The sequence below is a fragment of the Atractosteus spatula genome, chromosome 18, assembly GCF_055471065.1.
Source record: "Atractosteus spatula isolate fAtrSpa1 chromosome 18, fAtrSpa1.hap1, whole genome shotgun sequence".
Classification (NCBI taxonomy): Eukaryota; Metazoa; Chordata; class Actinopteri; order Semionotiformes; family Lepisosteidae; genus Atractosteus; species Atractosteus spatula.
In genome coordinates, this window is record NC_142723.1 from 16286507 (window position 1) to 16303814 (window position 17308).

General features: G+C 41.6%; 2 long non-coding RNA genes across 2 annotated transcripts; one reads left to right on the forward strand and one right to left on the reverse strand.

The window, feature by feature from the left end:
- Positions 1 to 6745: 6745 nt before the first annotated feature.
- LOC148818702 (uncharacterized) lies at positions 6746 to 8463 on the forward strand. The gene is made up of 4 exons (XR_016094464.1): positions 6746 to 7230; positions 7386 to 7436; positions 7592 to 7642; positions 8189 to 8463. It is a non-coding gene; the product is annotated as an uncharacterized LOC148818702 (long non-coding RNA).
- A 699-nt stretch (positions 8464 to 9162) lies between these two features.
- LOC148818703 (uncharacterized) lies at positions 9163 to 10842 on the reverse strand. Its single transcript, XR_016094468.1, has 5 exons — positions 10774 to 10842; positions 10509 to 10564; positions 10250 to 10331; positions 10002 to 10055; positions 9163 to 9556 (listed from the first exon to the last, which is right to left on the reverse strand). It is a non-coding gene; the product is annotated as an uncharacterized LOC148818703 (long non-coding RNA).
- Between the last annotated feature and the right edge of the window lie 6466 nt (positions 10843 to 17308).

Below are 17308 nucleotides of genomic sequence, written 5' to 3' on the forward strand. Positions count from 1 at the left end.
AATTTAAACAAAATGCGTCTTTCTATAATCCTACCAGTTCTGTACTTTCAGGAACTTCAAACATCCTCTTTCATGGAGGAATGCATGAAGATTGTCATCTAGATTCACCGGCTACCTAATCAACGATATGATTGGTTGCTCAGTTCCTTATGTCTGGCCAATAGGAATTTAACAGGTGCGTCCTCTTATTGACCAATAGAAACATCTCATCAGTTTATGACCAACTGACCAATAGGAACTACAGGTACTCCAGCCCCTCAGCTGACAATAGCGCTCGTCTCCGGTTTCTAAGCTTTGTCCAAGAAGAACTCCCTACCACCCAGAAGCAGATCTGGAAAAAAAAAGAAACAGTATTACTATCTTTTAGTCTGATCCCGTATTAAACAAGTCTGAGCCTACCCAGAACTGGTACAGAACCTGGAAATCCAGCCTGTTACTGCAAGTGGGGTCGGAGAGATATGTACATAGGTGATACTCTTCCATCTTACCCCTTGCTGTGAGAGATTCAATCATTTGGATGATGTTTAAGCAAGGACCATAAAGATTAAAATGTAGGGGTGTTAACCCTGGAGTCCCGGCTAAATTCCAGGCTAGACTAACAACGTGAGCTTGTTATTGTTTTTCCTTAATTTGATTTCTGACTTCTCTAGCTGGTAGAGGAGATGTTGGTGCAGAGTGGCTGGTGTCTACTGCTGCATTTGCATGATTGGTAGTCAATTCCAGCCGATCTGTAGATTCCTGCAGGATGAAATGCATTCTCTACACAAAAGGACCTCGTTTTGTGCTGCAGTGAAAAGACCACAGTGGGATAAAACCCTTCTGACCATGAAGATGAGACTGTTAGGTACTGAAAGGTTAAGTTACAGATCTGATCTCACACTCACAATATCTGCATGTGACATTAATGCAAGGTTTGTGAAATGCCCTGCATTCTATATTGATGTGAAATTACAGAGTAACTATATGTCTGCCCCCAACTCCCCCTCCACACTGCAATGTGTGAAGCAGTTATACAAATATGTGCCATGTCCCAGGCGCAATGACTGGAATAGTAATCTTTATCATTTCACTTTAGTAACAAGATATATACACACTATAGTAAGCAGAGACTCCCAACCCTGCTTTTAAAGAGCCTGAGCTCAGCAGGTTTTATACTTAACTATTAAATTATGTTAAAGACCTGGACTAACCATACAGGTGATGCAAAACTCTGGAAAAGATTAAACAAAAACCAGAACACCCCTCCAGGTAAGGAGCTCTTAGCAAGTTATCAAATTACATAACGGCACAACACCTTTTCACCAGTGCTCCTAGTTGAAGCAGTGGATGACATGTAAAACCTTTAATCGTCTGGAGTCATATGCAACGAATTTCGGCTTTAGCACTCGGTTGCGGACTAGTTAATACGGTACAATCTGGATTTCATCTCTAGCTCTGAGCTCAGCTGCAACGGAAAACGTGCGGAATGAAGCTGGAGCGCACTGGTGCTCAGTGCCGGGCTGAGAGCTCAGCATTGCCGTTGTTCTGATAAGCACGAACTGCAGCTCCGAATCGGAACATTTCAACTAATCGCAGCAGTAAGTTCATATGTAGACCGTGATTACTTGTTCTGTCTCGTGGTAGTATATAACTGAATATCCCCGGCAATTCAATGCTATTTGTAAGAAGGAAGAAAGGCATTTGTTAAGCGTACCACGGTAGGGTACGGAATTACTAATGTGATACTCAGTCGCATGTAGTCACGGAACAAACGAGAAAAAGAGCTGCTGGTTTGAGTTTGAACATAGGTCGTATTATGTCAGCTTTTATTTCTGCGGCTAACGGATATAGCTTCATGAGGAGATCCTTCAGACGAGTCATAGAGCACAGCGCGGTTTTGGTTTAATGTGATGGTTTAACCCACCGCATTCCTTAGTGCTGCGTTTGAGCCGGTTTGTGTTGCTTTTGTTTCCGCTATATAACGCCTCATTACTTCGGAGGGGTGACGTTACCCTGTCCCCCCTCCAACGGCGCAGGAAAACCGAACTGGTCCGAGTCGTTTAGGCAGCATTGCAACAAAATACAGAAGACCCTCCAAGCTCAGCATCTCTTACTAGCGCGTGATCACATTGGGTAGCAGTACAACTTTCAGCGTTGCTCCTAGTTAACTAAAGCTGAACTAATTTGGCAGTTCTCAGGGTGAGGTATGGAGAGCCCTGCCCTAGGGGAGGGTTTTGATTCCTGGGTGAATGTGTAGGGCTCTTCCAATTCAGAAATACTAGTTATGCTACTCACCTTTGAGGGAAACTGCACTGCAGTAGGTGCAGAAAGCAGCCACAGCTGAGGTGGGAATAGAGCAATTCCAGCCAGGAAACCCCCATCACCTCCCAGCTTGGCATGTGGGTTGCTGTGCTGTAACAGCACTGCAAATCTACAATCCCTTAGGGCTGTCAAGGCTAGTGGTTGTCTGCAATTGTAAGGCTCAGGCTGTTTAACCTGTGCATTACAAGTGTGACAACTGCAGAACTGAAGCTCCTTGCTCTAACCAAGATGCAATTGTGTCTCAAGACCAACCAGTTCATATTCCCAGCTTTCCCTCCTTGTACATATTCTCCAGGTGGCAATGTTCCCTAAGAAACACTACCTCTGAGGAATTACCAATTGCAGTCCTCCAACTAATCAGATCACTTAAGCATTGGGGAGGATCCACCAGTACCACAGAGGACAGTTCTTAGGAGTTGAAGGCTGTACACACAAGAAACTTCCAATGACACCTTCACTTTATTGTAAGGACAAGTAGTCACAAGATCAGGGTCAAGCACATGACAGAAGGTCAGAGGATCACCAGACAAACCCAGCATCTTGGTCCCACATTACAAATGCGGTGTGGAGGATGTCTCCACCCTTCCCCAAGGGCTCTTTCTGCAGGTGGGAAAGGAAAAAGGTTACATGACCAAGTCCCAACAGTTTTACCATTATAACATTCTCTCAACAGTTCAATAGCAACATTAGTTCCCAGGCCAGTCATTTTGTATCCCCAAGCTTGGAGAGCATGAGCTCCTCAACCTTACCAGATCATGAGCCCTCATTGAAGGACTCCCACACCACCCCCCAGGCTTGACCAGGTAAGGTACTGCTGTGAAGAAGCTCCCTTTAGCACAAAAGGACTGGGGTGTTGGACTGATGCTTTTATCCACAGTACCTTCAGTTTCCACCCATTTCAGGAGTCGAGTACAGCAGTGTCCTACCTGGAATTTCAGTGTAGGGATGTCTCCTCACTGGCTGTGCAGCAGGGTTTCGGTATCCCATAGACAGGAACACACAGGGCTCTTCCTGGTATACAGCTTTCCAAAGCCTCCAAACCTAGTTCCTTGGAATAGGGTTATTGTCGCACCTCTTCACAACTGCATGCTGCAAAAACATACTGGATGGATCCCCCCCCAAAATGTCTATCATTGGAGATGGATCAATGCAAGTTATTGTACATACCCATGAAACATCAATTGTGCAGGGTTTCTATAGTTTTGTGCCTAGAACTGTACTGCCTCCAGTCAGTACAGAGGAGCAGCTAACCAGCCTCATCTAGAAAGTCTTTCAACACTAAGCAATGTGGACAAGCTCAGTATATTTTCACATGCAACACCCTGAACATCTCCATTCAACATCAATGACCAGTAGTTCTGGAATGCCAATTTACTCCACAGCTTCAGGTCACCTCAACATGACCTACTTACTCCTGAACTGGAACACATCCTTTTCACAGATGATCTCACAACATGTAGCACTCCCTACTGGATAGTTTCACTTACTGCTTTTTCAAGCCACAGCTCAGCTTGGTAAGTCCCAAAGAGAATCAACTGGCTTCAGGAACAGTGTGCTGGTTGAATTTTCCATGCAACTAATATCTTGGTCTATTCTCCAAACAGCTCCCAATATTCCAGAAACAGGAACATTGGCAACACAGCTCATAGTGAAGAGTCTCATGTTCCTCTTCCACTGAAGACACAAGGTAGAAGTGTTTCTCCCAGGCTTCACTTTTATAAGCCTCTTCATTAATTTCAGGGGCTGGGCTAATTCCATGGGAACCAATCCCAAAAGCCCTAAAATCCTCATGCGGAGTGGCCAGGTGTGTCCAGCTCGATAGTGCACACCTGCTTCCAGATCTCTGCCTGCTCTGAAGCCATCTTGGCTCAGAAACACCACAGCCTGGGCTTGAGCCAAAATGGAAGGTGCCTACAGAAGCCTTCTAGGGACACTATGATGTTGCTTTAATACATTTCCCCTGAACATTATTCAGTGTGTTCTTTTTAAACTCTTCAGCACAGAATACCTCAATCTATTTCAGAAAAAGATTAAGGGAGAAAGAAAATAATTTGATTATAGTTTATATATATATATATTCCTTTTTTTGTGGTTTTAGCACATCACTTCAGCACTCAATATTGTTTGTCCATGTCTGCTATGATTGGAATGGTGTTCTCAGTTGATGTATCACAACGGTGAAGGACAGTTATAAAAACATGCTTTGCTAATAGAATCCCCTATATTAAAACAAATAACAATGTTTGATGAGAGTGTTGTGATTTTAGTTAACTGAGGAGATTGAGGCATTACTTTGAGACAAAATTTGCCTTCCAGTATTTTAGATGCCCTGTATTGGCTGATGATTTTTAACTGATTTTCCTTTTGAACAGCCTCCTTTCCTTTTCACTGAGTCTGGTCTTGGTCTGGTGGCTTGGTAAGTAGACATTTAAAAAAACTAGCAGGGCAACATTTTTGAATTATCTGTAGAGTCTGAAATAGCATTTTATTTATTTCTGATTATGGTTTTGGTTTTTCCCTCATGTACTCAAACAACTCCATCACTTTGGAGTTTACATTTTCATCCCTTGATATCTGTAAATCCTTTCATCTCCTAAAAATGTGTCCTCATAAGTTTCCTCCTGGCCTGCCCTTCTTAGACACAACCCATTATTAATGAATTATTATTCATGAAGTGCTCTTACAGCTTCTACCATTTTGAAAAATCCAGGGATGGGAAGTGGACCATAAACATCTTCCTTCATAATGGTCACATATCTCCTCTCAGGAGGACCAGAAACTCGCATCAGATGTCTCGTTAGTGTAATCCCTGCCAGAAGACAATTTACAATGAACTAACACAGGAGTGTCAAGTCATATAACTAATTTTTCATTTTTCATATAACCCTCTGAGATTTATTTGATTGTTTATGTTGTTTTTCAGATCCACCCATTTGTCCCAACAGGTTGCTTTAGTTTGTCAAAGCTTGTTCCTTGTGATCCAGATCCATCTGGATACTGCATTTGCTTGCTTACTGACCTTGGGCACTGACTTTTTCTCTGCTGCTTGTTTGACACCAAGCAGCCCCAGGTCTCTCCAAAGTGACTGTCCTGCAAATTCCCTACAGCTGGGAGACTCTATACTCTCATCTGTTCCGCTGACACTCAAGGCTGTGGGACTGAGCTGATGTGCCTCCTCTATTCTCTTCCCCAGGGCCCTGTCAGTTCAGTGAGGGCTCCCTGCTCTGTGTCTCTAGCCCAAAGGACGATGTCTAGCCTTAGCTAGATCTAAACATAGATCTGTGAGCTCCCCTTTATTTTGCTTTGCACTTCCTGTGATCTTAGAAGTGATGCCAGCATGTTCCAGGCAGGCCGACACTTCTGAAACTCCACCCTTTTGAACAGATGCATCAATACAATTGTTATTCAACATGAACCTAGTCAGCCTACTTGCTAAAATTGCAAAACAAATTTGACTTTCCACATTGAGAAGTGAAGTGTTTTGGAGTTGCTTGAGATTTGTTGAGTTATGCTCTTTTGGTAAGAAGCTCATGTGGTGTCATACTGCCTTGCAAGAAAGCAGAGTTCTCTAAAAAGGATTACAGGTTACTATGCGACCAGAGCTGAAGAGCATAGGGAAGCTTAGGAGATTCAGCTGGAGGATGATTATAAGGTCAGGATAAAAACTTCCCTGGGAGAACCACAGCCAGGCCATCAGTAGTGAGTCAGTAGCAGACCGAGGAGATGTGAGGTCAGGTCTCCACTTAACATGAAGGCTGAGGCATGGCAGTGAGAGCCGCTGGATCGACCTCCTCTTTTGTAAACTGCAGCTTTTCTGATCTTTTCTCCATATACAGATTAGTGCTTAGGGTAAGGCTTAAAGCTTAGAATTGGGGTTGGGTTGGGTTAGGCTGGGAAATCTGAGTTTATTTGAATGTAAAACGTACTTCGGTATACATGTAGTTCACAAGTGTTGAAAACTATGCTAGTGAGTTAAGGAGTTGCTATAGGTAACCAGTTAAAAGATTAAGTTGCAGTAATACTGTGTGAACTACTTTGACGTGAACCAAGGGAAACATGAAAGGATATCATTGGGAAGTACATTGAAAAGTTCTTAACACAAAGAGTTGTGGGAGAATGGCACAGGTGATCCAGCCACTTTGTGGAAACCAACAGCCTGTCTTCTTTTGAGCAATGGCTGTGTGAGATTATTAAATCAAACTGATACCAGTAACCAAAAGGGCTACATGGATAGAATATTATTTCAACTTTCTCATGTTCTTTTAACTTCTTAAATGAGCACATCAGCTGCACGACTAATGACTGCAAAGGTGGTAAATTGAGTGCATGATAAACGTTTACGGAAGATAAATCTGACTTCTTGGTGCAGAGTTAAGATAAATAAGGCTATAGAACAGTAAGCGTCCTGCAAAGAACTTCAGACCCCACAGCTCGCCTGCCTTTTGCAAAACTCTCATTCACATTCCTGTGGCTCTCAAACACTAATAATGATTGAATGCATTAACTCGGATTACTCAGATGGCCATGGGAAAAAAGATTTTGAAATATGTAACTCATGGGGGCTTCTGTAAACAGGCTCGATTTCTTTAACAAGTTTTCAGGTGGAGCCAAGAAAAAAAGCTGTAGCCACGCCCACTCGAATGACATCTCTCGCAGGCCACGCCCCGCGCACCTGTGCGCCAGGTTCTGCTGGAGAGAGCGGAGCTGAATGAGTTTGTTCCGCGTCTTTTAGGATTATTTTCTATTTTTCCTTTATTTGAATATAGATAAAATTTAACTCATGTAATTATGTAGTCTAAACCTCTCGGGAAAAAGTGATACAAATCTCTCTTGCAACGAATACTTGTTAGTTTTGGTGGTCTTTAAATTCTAAAATCTGTGTTTGTCTTCAGGCAGGACATGTTTGGCCCAGCTGCTGCAATTATCCAAGTAGGTATAAACGTTTTACTCATTTCTTTACACGTATCTTTTTGAAATGTTTTCTGCGCTATCTAGCCTGGTGAAAACGCTGTTTGCTACTAAGAAACCTTGGTTTAAATTATCTTTAAATAATCGTCTAAATACTTGTGTTCTTGTGTTTCCAGTTTGGTGTCTGCGGGCAGGACATGCTTGGCTCAGCTGCTGCAATTATCCAAGTAAGTATAAACGTTTTACTAATTTCTTTACACGTATCTTTTTGAAATGTTTTCTGCGCTATCTAGCCTGGTGAAAACGCTGTTTGCTACTAAGAAACCTTGGTTTCAATTATCTTTAAATAATCGTCTAAATACTTGTGTTCTTGTGTTTCCAGTTTGGTGTCTGCGGGCAGGACATGCTTGGCTCAGCTGCTGCAATTATCGATGTAAGTAAAAACCTTTTTATTCGTTTACACGTATCATTTTGAACTACATTAGATAATGTAGATCCCGAAAATGCAGAAATGGTTTTGACCCGACAAAATTGTAGGCCTGCTGTTTATAGAACTCGTTTTTCGCTAAACTACGATCATTTCGGTTTTCTTTCTGCGTATTATAAATTATTCAGAAACCGTTTTGGCTTCCAAATTGCATCACAAAAATTAAAACAACGGAGCCTATAAAGATATGGATTAATTTTGTGTGTTCAATTAATTGTTGCAGAAAACGAACATGCTAGTCAAAATGGAAAACTTTAAAGAGCACATTAGTAGTGGTAGTTTCTAATCGACACACTCTAGCTGTATTGTTTCAGTATTCACACTTGAAATGTAACTGTTACACCAGGCTAATCGCTTTATTGCATCTGTAAATATTTTTAAACTGTTTCATCTTTTGAACGTAAGACTCGATTCAGAAGATCTATCTTTCTGGGGTAATTTCAATATCCTGTTTGTAACCGAAAATTAATTCTTATTTTTGTTGTTTTACAGGAAATGCAACGAAGTTCCAGTCTTCATTCCGGTCGCTGCCTCGACAGAAGCCTCGGAGAACCAGTAACGTGCTGTATGTTTCTGTTTTAACATGTAGTTGCTTGCAAATGTTTTCTTACTCTGTTGACTTGTAACAGTATTTAGCGTTAATGTAGCCGTGCTTTGACACTTTGTAATTGAAATGCATGTTAGTTTTCACTTCGACGCCTGTGCATCCGACGTATTGTAATGCTTTATTTTGTATGCCATTTTCGCTCAATAAATTGTTGATTGAACCTTGATTTTGTTCTTTGATTTCTTGTGCAGAGTTCTGTACCCCTTGTCCCTGAAAACCCCCGATGTTGGTGAGTTTTTTGGCGGAGAGATTTTGCTAACAGTTTGTGGCCGCAAGGGGACCCCCTATCGCTTTTTGACTTGAAAAGGTCAAAGGCTACCCCCTTTTTAAGCGTGTCCAGATTTTCCCGCCAAAAAACTTAGTATCTGGGGTCTTCTTCGGGGTGTGGTAGCAATCAAGCCGAGCCTCGCCAAGCCCACTCGCTCCCGGCAGGAGAGGATGGCAGGCTGGTGGTGGCTTTGGTCCCTGCAGCGAGGCAGGTCTCCTGGGGTGTGGACTTAGAAAGCTGTCAGTTGCAAGCTGTGACTGATAGGCTGAGTCCGCCCTGGGTGCCTCCTCTCTCTCGGGCCGAGGCCATCTCCAGCCTGCCTTCCCCTCTTGCTGGGAGTGAGGGGGCTTGGCTAGAGCTATCCTCAGTTCTCCTCCCCCCAGGGCTATACCCACGCTCCCTCCTAGGGACCCTTTCCCCCCCCCCCATAGACTATCTAAAAAGGCGGGAGTCTTCGCACTTTTCCAAGTCAAAGTAGTGCGGTACAGGGTGTCGCCTTGCGGTGCGTGGCGCACACCGCAAGACAACCCTTCGCACCTTCGAAAATACAGGACAATGCAGACAATGAAATGAGAGTTTTTATTGCAGAATTCACAGCAAATACAATAGCAGCAGTCAACAGAAAACATGCAGATCAAAAATAAAATACAGCACTGAATCGGAACATTACAGATCAAGCCACTGGTAACAAAAATCAAATGTAAGAAAAAGCACACATTGTCAAGAATAAATTGCCGGAGATCGTCGGAGTGCAGAGAACCAGGAGCCGCAGCACATCCAATAGCAGCAGTCAACAGCAAACATGCAGGTTAAGAACAAGATAAATCGGTACATAAAGGGTACACTACAGATCAAGCCACGGGTATCAAAATAAAATTCAAGGAAAAGCACACATTGTCGAGAAGAACTTGCCAACGCTCGTCGCGTTGCTGGAGTGGAGCTGGAAAGGAGATCGTCGGAGCTCAGAGAACCAGGAGCCGCAGAACTGAAGGCAAAAGAAAAAAGGATCAAGTTAACAGGATATCGGACTTAATATATATATATAACACTCAAATTGAACAATAAACCATGGGAAATGACCAATACATCTCAGTCCCACTACTCCAATATTTAGAAAATACGTTCAGTCACATAGAAATTGAAAGCTACTTGTAAATACAAGACCAGGTAACACAGCGTGTATAATATTCAAATAAACTCGGTTTTGAAAACCATCGATACACTTTGTTGGTGTTATCCATCTTTACACAATGAATTCAATAGATGAATAAAAGTATCATAAAAAAGAACCAGAGGCTTAGGAGTTTACTCCACAAAAGCACCATGAAACGAAAATAAGTCATCAAGTTCTTTTGTTAAAATGCTAGGAAATACGTGTTGTTTTATCGAGTTACCCAAATAGTGTAGCGGAAGGTAGGAACAGAATTTACCTTGGAAAAAACACTTTCATAAGTGGAGGTCCGTTCTTCAAATCCTTTTGTTACCTGGAGAAATAAAGAAATATTTACGAATTCGTTTTACAACATTTTATCATTTCTGCGTTATTATAATCCGAATCCGAAAAATAGAGATTACACAGCTACTAATTTTATACAGCACATGTTTGAAGATAAATTACAGTTTTTTTCGTTAAGAGAAGAGCTAAATATACCATATCTTAAAAAAGATGTATACTTACATGAAAGGTAGTACAAGAACGCTGAATGCAGACTTAAAACTTCGAGAGCACGCTCAAACGAGCAGGAGATTTTTTCGGCGTCCTAAAACACAAATTAAAGAGAAACAAACGCAATTAACAAAAGTTGCAACAACAATACATTTTGTCCAGCTTTCCTCAAAGTAAGTATAAAACTGTTCTTTTGTTAAAATGCTGGGAAATACGTGTTGTTTTATCGAGTTACCCAAATACTGCAGCAGAAGGTAGGAATTGAACTTACCTTGGAAAAAAACACTTTTATAAGTGAGGTCCGTTCTTCAAATCCTTTTTAATCACCTGGAGAAATAAAGAAAAATTTACGAATTATTCAATTTCATCTTTACAACATTTGATCATTTCTGAGCGGTAAGCGTTATTATAGCCCGAATCCGAAAAGCAGAGATTACACAGCTACTGACGTTACAGCACGTTTGAAGATAAATTACACGTTTTTTCGTTAAAAGAAGAGCTAGATATACCATATCTTAAAAAAGATATATACTTACATGAAAGGTAGTACAAGAACGCTGAATGCAGACTTTTAAAACTCCGAGAGCACGCTCAAACGAGCAGGAGATTCTTTTCGGCGTCCTAAAACACAAATTAAAGAGAAACAAACGCATTTAACAAAAGTTGCAACAACAATACATTTTTGTCTAACTTTCCTCAAAGTGAAATTTGATTGTTTGCATTTAAAATAAGAAAATTCGAAATAAAACGCAAACGCACCTCACGCCGCAGAAACTCACCCCGCCGCCATCTTGCCGGGCGCACCTGTGGAACAGGTGGACGGGGCGTGTCCGCTGAGGAAGGTCACTCTGGGGCCGGGCTCGGCTCCTGAATGACAGCTGGGCACTCTGTTACAAGGGCTCAGCACTCACGGTACTGAAGATAAATAGTCAATTTTAACAAAGCATTTAACGGCTAAAGATTTTCCGACAACCTAATACAACAAAATTCCCCTACGAAGCTGTTTCTGAACTCGTTTAGCTTGCGGCTGGTTGATCGAATCAAAAGAAATGTGCTGGAGAGGGACCCCTGTCGCTCCTAGTTAGGACTGCACCTCTCTTTCACTGCTAGTGCCCCACTTGTCCTGAAGGTGTCTCAGTGGTAAAAGGGGCTGCTTTTTAGAATTGAATTCCGAACTATGCATTTATAAAGGACTTAAACCCCCCATTTTCCCTGTTTTGGAAGGCCCCGAAAATGGAGCCCCCCAAAACGGCCGGCGTGGTAGAGAACAGCCCCTTCTACAAACTCACCCCGACAGCACGAGAGCTTCACCCGGGGCTTAGATCTCAGACTGACGGGGAGGCTCGGGGCTCGACTTTAACTCAAGACTCTCCGGGAGTCGATCTGCTCTCTGAACTTTAGACGTGTCCGATGGTTCAGCCCGCGGAGCCACCAGGCCGGCCATGCCGAATACTGGCCATGTACATCTCTTATTCAGCCTAAAGCCAAGTCACAGCCCCGAGACAAGGCGGTTCCCCTGTTTTCTCTCTCATCAAGCATTAATTTATTTTTTAAACAAAATGTTTTTAATGATCTAAAGACAACTTAAAAAAAAACTACATGGACGATTAAATTGGTCTAAATGTTTTGTACTCCAGTTGGTGTCCGGGCAGAATATCCCTTTAGTTCCTTAAGAACAGTAGGTGTCACGACAGTATATTTATATTTCCATGGGCGTTTGACAAGGTTCCACATACAAGTTTAAAGATTAAAGATTTAAAAATCAAAAGCCATGCATGTAAATAGAAAGTGAACTGGTGTATGCACAGAAAACAGAACAGTGACAAGGATGTAATAACTAGTTTTGCAATCAATGGGGCATCACATCGCTTCTTATTATTACTATGAGAGACGCTATTATTTCATGTACTATAATAAGTGAACGTTATTGTAGTCAAATGCACAGTGCAGGTAGTGAAAGTGTTGTTTATGAATATCCGACAGCTGACAATAAACTAGTGGAAGCAGAGTTTTATATTAACTCATAAGTGTCATCTCTAAGAGATGCAAATTCATTTTGATTAATTTAAAAAGTCATTAAGAGTCCATATCGTGTTCTACACTGTATACACACGTTCTACAGTGAAAGGGGAACCACGGTCAGTGAGTGACGTACAGTACAGTAATCACAGGTGAGACTGACTGTCAAACACTAACAGTATAATTCTTACTGCTTGACCCAAAGCTAAAAGACGGAATTCTGAAACACTGTTTCTGGCGCAGGGGTGTCGCTAACTTGTAACCTTTTACTATTGATGATAGATGGGGATGAATATAGTATTTTGAATTAAACTGTAAACAAATCGTAAATCCTTAATTAAAGTTTTAATAAGGTTATTTCATCAGCGGTGTAGTTAGAATTATGGAATGGGATTGACTCCAATTACTTGTGTCGGAAACACTTAGGGATCCATGCCAACTCCAGAGTCCAGTCCGTGTTTTACACATGTCTAATTAATTAACAGACCAGAGCCAGGTGTGATTAATCTTTACCCGCCTTCAATTAGTCTCCTTTACAACTTGTTCTGGCAGCAGTAGAGCGTCTTCGTCCTTAAATAGCGGCTTTGTAGGTGCAGGGAAATATTCTCGGGGTGTTTCGCTTTATTTGAGTAGCAGAATGTCGGACAAGTTTTCTTCCTATTTGGAGAGGAGCAGTTCAAAATGAAACGAGAGAAGGCATCAGAACTTCAGAATAATTAAAAAAACGACCATTAACTGGATTTTAGAAAAGGTTTTCTGGCTTTCAAAGAGACGTTGAACTCAAACTAAACCAGTAACTTTCGTATCTTTCAACAGGCGAAATGGAGCGGATAGTTGTTGCTACTATTTAAAATGGCTACCTGTATTTTTAGTGCTTGCTCAGGTTTGTTAGTGGTGTTTCAGCAGGTGTCTTATTCCCTAGTTCCTCCTCTCCAGCTCCCCGGCCTTCCTGTCCTCTACAACAGCCTGGACGCCGAAGCGCAGAGCTCCCGTGTGGCGTGAAACTGGACAGATGAGCGGCCAGTTCGAAGGTGAGAATCCAACCGGTCTGCACTCCGCTTGCAGAGCCTCTTGCTTTCAGGTTTAAAGAAAGAGCTTTGTGTTTGTAGTCGGAGAAATCCCAGCACCAACTTGCTTTTCAGTATGGCAAAGCAGATTGTGAAGAAGAAGCACACAGCTGCGCTCACTTAATCTGAGGGGGGAATTCCACGGGGAAATGGTCAGTACGGGTAAAACACGGTTTCGCTCCGTTGAACACCTCCCTGCGAATTAACCTTTTTTGCTTTCCAAAAGTGGTGCTACTTTTGTATAGGTTAAGGCGAGAGGCCAGAACTTGCGACTATATGTATTGGAAACGCTTTTTCTACCCTGTTCAAGCAGCAGCTGATCCCGGAGAGCAGCCGGACTCACCTCGCGGTCCCAGGTGCCCACCGTCTCTCCGGCCGGCTGTCCTGACTGGAGCGTTTCCTCTCCCGGGGCTCCAGACTGCCGACCGCCGGAGCGTCTGGATAACAGCCGGCCGGGTTACGCCTGTACGGTTTCTTTTTGTTCAATTTTTGCAATAAACTAGTGTCTTTGGATTGTTTCTTAAATCAATTTGTGAATGTCGGGGTTTGGTTCGGATATTTTAGTGGGGTCACTTCATGTAGGAAGAACGAGTCTTAATTTCTTTGCGTCTACGTTTCCTTTGCCCGTGCAGGCTGCTCAGAGTGCCTGTCAGTCATGAATTTAGGGTGCTTCATCTTCATCTATGGTAGTTGTTGCACAAGCTTTTCCTCCACCTTGCCTGTAAAACTCCAGGTGTTGCTTGAATGGATAAAGCCCTGCAGCCTGTGCCCAAGCAATTGCTTCATAACACAATGAACTTCCACTATTACCTTTGGTAAAATCATCCCTTTAAACATGCTTGAATTTGCTTAATATCACAGCCCTATCTCAATGAGTATTGCTCTTGCTCTTAGCCAGACTCATTCTGGCAATAATAAGGACCTGGAAGAGCAGCATTAACTTTCAAAAAATGAACTTTTAATGTACATGAAGCAGAATCCAACTCAAAAGGTTTTCACAACACTATTCACTTAATGCTACTTTAGGGCACATATAGATCAATTGTAAATCAACCTTTATGTCTATCCAGTTTTCCAAGATATCTGTACAGTACCTACAGCATAGACAAAAAAACTGTAGGTTTACTCAGGAAAAAAAGTTTCATAAGGAAAACCACTTAGTTTACTTACAAAACTAGTTTACATTTCCTTTTTTTCATTAAATTAAATAAACTGATTCTTTGAAAGACAGAGATACAAGGTAGTGTTTGCTACTCCAGGTGCAGAGCTATGTTACTGAAAACAGAGAATGTAGCTAGTTATACAAACATCACTGTTTTCCCAACAATTCTATCTTTTCATATAAACATTTAAGAAATTGGGAATTAAATATTTTTTTTTTACTCCCCTGAAAGACAACTCCCTCTTAATGACGTAAGAACCTGCTGTTCAGAATGACCTCAACTGTGTTGAGTGTCCAGGTGGTCCTCATGATCCCCCCCCAGCTCAGGGATTCAAGGGAAAGGCCTTTGATTGTCAGCACTGTTGAGAGTTGAGAAGTAAAATTAGAAACCATCAACAAGTATAAAAAATAGATTTCACTATGTAAAAAGGCTACATGGTACCAAACTTGCTATGTAACCATTTCGTGCCCGTTTCAAATCAAAATTGGTACTGAAAATCATTTTAAGCCTAAAAATCAGACTGCCCAATGTCCCTTGGTATTATGCCAATAGTTACTAGCCTTCCCCAGGCTAGTTTTACACTGCCCCAGAGCACCAATACACTGTACGTATACAGACCCACACATACTACAGATACAAATATAATTCCCAGAGTTCCAAAAAAAATAATGACAGGTTTGCTGTAGAATGGGTTGTCAGCAGCAGGGAGGGACAGTTGCTCAAAACGAGAGGAAAATATAATCAATACAAAGTCTATTGTTTAATTATTATCTATGATGAATCATACAGCAGTACTTAATTGTATGTACTGTATGTAAACTATTAGCTCAAATAACTGTGAAAAAACAAGCTGCCAGACCAACACAACCCAATTAAAGCTGTCTAAAATAACAGCACAAGTGTCAGGGATGGATTTCGGCTAGGACAAAGTGGCCCTAAAATCATACCATTCATGTCCATAAGTTTTTATCTCCTCTAGAGCTGCATCAGGTAAGGCTGGACTTGACATGCTAAGTCCAGGAGCATGTAAAATTACCTGTTAGCAATACTGAGTTCCAGATAAAACTCCAAGAGTAGGACCTGTAGGACACAGGTACTTCAAGCATCTTTGTACTGGGGCTGTATGTAAATGTAAGGATGTAAATTCTTAGATCAAATAACTGTGATAAAAACAAGCTGCCAGACAAACCAAAACTCCAAGACGATGAGTTGAAATGACCTGTCTGAGGCCTGTAGGACCCAGGATAATAAAATTTCACTCCAGGAGTCTCTGTACTGGGGCTTTGGTATGGAAATGTGGGCCACAGGGAAGAGGGCTGCCTACTCAGACACTGACAGCCACCGTGCAAATAACAAAACACTCTTTTTCATAAGATCTTAGAAAGTCGCAAAAGTAAAATAAACACAAATCAATACCTTCAGTTACAGAAGACCTTCAGCTCTTTAATATCCTCCAGCAGCTGCGCTGATAAAGTACTGCTCACCCCACAGGAGCCCAGGACACTTCACCCACAGGAGGGCCCCTTCCTCCAGCCTCAGGGGTGACAGACCAGCTGGAGGAGTGAGAACAGGCAGAGAGCGAATTCAACAGGAGACTCCAGGAGGCCAGACTGTTGCTGCAAAAAATAGGAAAGTGAAAGTAATGTCATACTCTCAATTCAAAATTGAAAAGCTAGACGTCAGATTGAAACACGTTGCTCTTAGGTAGTAAGTATTCCATGTAAACTAAATGAAAGTGTGATGCCGTGGGGGTTATAGTCATCTGTCGGGTCGATCAGTAGATGGAACCCAAGACCAGGACACACCTTAGGCAAATAACAGTTAAAAACACAGGTCTACCCTGATAAAATAAAACAAACAAACACAGAGCGACTTGTCTCCAAAACACCCTGGGAAACAAATAATGTACCCATATGAAAAACTACATTTCTTCTCAAAGGAAGAATGATAAATCTTTCCAATTTCTCCCTCAAAAATAGATCCAATCATGTCTTCCTACCCATACAAAACAAACCTCCCTCCTTGAATTCAAAAAGTAAACTATGTGTGCTTGTTAAACCCATTTTAAACTTTCCCTTATTTTCATCCACTTTCAGATTTTTCTAAAGAGTACTATGATTTGACTGAATGAATTAACCTTTATTGCCTCTAAGAGAATTTGTCTTGCACATCAAGAGCTCATCTTGAGCTATATCAAGAGTATTCCATGTAAACTAAATGAAAGTGTGATGCCGTGGGGGTTACAGTCATCTGTCGGGTCAATCAGTAGATGGAACCCAAGACCAGAACACACTTAGGCAAAAAACAAGTTTACCTTGATAAAATAAAACTCTAAAACAACAAAAAAAGACTTGTCTATTTTATCTTTCCCTTTTTTTCTTGTCCTCTTTCAGTCTCTTCTAAAGAGTATGATAAATTGAATGAATGAATAACTTTTATTGCCTCTAAGGGAATTTGAGCTCATAAACATATAATATACAGTATATGACACTAATACAACATAGCAACAACAGTGCAATACCATGATACAAAACAACATTTACAACATTGCTCTGTCAGAGCTCAACTGAGTATCATACAATTAAAAACAGGCAATTAGCTAGTAAAGTGTTTAAAACAATAACAGTAATGAGATCCCTACCTCCAAACAATGTTTTTTGTTGTTCAACAATTGAATGCTTTTAGGTATAAAGGGAGTACATGCTCTCTCAATCTTTATACAGGGAATCTGGTACCTCCCCCCAGAGGGTAGGAGAGTATATTCTAAAAAGAGTGGATGAGCAGGGTCATCGAAGATTTAATAATATGTTGTTCTATCAGAC